We start from the raw sequence: 1663 nt of genomic DNA, 5'->3' as shown, positions 1-1663 counted from the left end.
CGTTAGCATGGCTAATAATAGCAGAAGCTCCGTTGTACAACCGTATACTGTATAGACCCTGAGTCAGACCCAGAGGCAGAGTCGTGGTCTCAGCTTCTTCTTTTTTTCTCTCCCTCCTCTGCTCTGCGCTCACTCTGCATGCTGTTACCAGAGCAGGGAGCAGCAGTGGTCAAAATACCTCACAAACTCGAACAAATAGGCTTTAACAAGGCTTTAATAAGCTAAACAATAGAGGTACAAATCATCCATAAAGTTGGGGGTCGTATTAGACACAGGAGTAAATTTTGACCAAATGTTTTGTTAATGTACAACCACAGTTTCAATATTTCCTCACATGGAACCTTTTTATTTTTATTTTTTGTTAACCTAGGACATGAAAAGATGTGGGAGTCAGTAGCACATGCGCATGTTCAATAGAACCAGATGAGTTGCTCCTAAAACTGTCCATTTTGCTTGTTTACCAACCGTCTTTCAGCAGCACGCAGGAGCTCCCGCTGCTGCTTGAAACGTTTCTCCTCCGCAGCGACCCACACTCCCACAAGTGTGTGTGTCCCCAAAATACTCTGTTCTCCACCAGAGAGTGCACTGCAAAGTGTGAAAATCCTGAAGTCTGCATGAAATTAGCAGTAGCGTTAGAATTTTTATGCTTTTAAGCACAAAAAAATGGAGGTTGCATTATATTTGAAATCATACACAAATACATAAACAACAGAGCCATAAAGCTGCAGTTTTAAATTTGTCTGTCATGGCACAGATTTGACACAATGTTTTGGTTCATGGGTATTTTGAGATGTAATAAAAAATGTGTTTGTATTTGTAATTGGACCAACGTTTAAAGAATTTTTTTTCATTTTCACATAGAGTGATCTGACATATAAACAGCTGCTAATTAAAAACTTGACCTCCACTGTTGTTATTGTAAACTGTTCATCAACTTACCAGCAATCATTGTTTAGAAAACAAGACCAGCATGGGTGCAGGCCAATTAAAAAATGTTTTTAGAAGCAAAGAGTGGACTTCCTCATTCAGCAAACGTTTAACCTGCAGTGGAGAACAAAAATGTTTTCACATCTTTAAAAGAGAAAAAAAAATGTTTGAGATCATGTACCCACATCTCATCATTTCAACAGTTGATTTTTATCTAAACAAAACATGAACAGATAAAACTTGTGTTTTTTACGGTTCTTTGGTAAACAACAAGTGTTACTGATGTGGAGGAAGAAGTGGTGACCAAACAGGGCATGTTCTAGACAAAAACTTGCTACGCTTCTTCTTTTAATGTTATTTACCTGTTTTTTTTTCATAAAATGCTAATGTACATATGATTCTTTAAAACAAAACAATAAATATTTGCATGTGTAAGTCATACAGAATGTATTTTACACAATCATGCTGTTATTAAATCAATTGTTTTCTAAAACAGTAAATAATGCTGTAAAAACCCTTTGTCAACTGACAAACTCAAAACTAATGACAACTTTAACTAATGATGACTAATAACATTTAAATAAAGACCACTTTGACCACATCTGTCATTTTTAAAACAGAATTAATGGAAACCTATCTGTAGCACATATTAAGCTCAAATGTTTATAACAAACAAAAATGGAAAAAAACAAAAGGTAATAAAACAATTCATGTTACAAAACAATCTGACTTAAGG

This window comes from Austrofundulus limnaeus, unplaced genomic scaffold, assembly GCF_001266775.1.
Source record: "Austrofundulus limnaeus strain Quisiro unplaced genomic scaffold, Austrofundulus_limnaeus-1.0 Scaffold102, whole genome shotgun sequence".
NCBI lineage: Eukaryota > Metazoa > Chordata > Actinopteri > Cyprinodontiformes > Rivulidae > Austrofundulus > Austrofundulus limnaeus.
The sequence above is the reverse complement of the archived record's forward strand: the minus strand, read 5'-3'. Positions refer to the sequence as shown.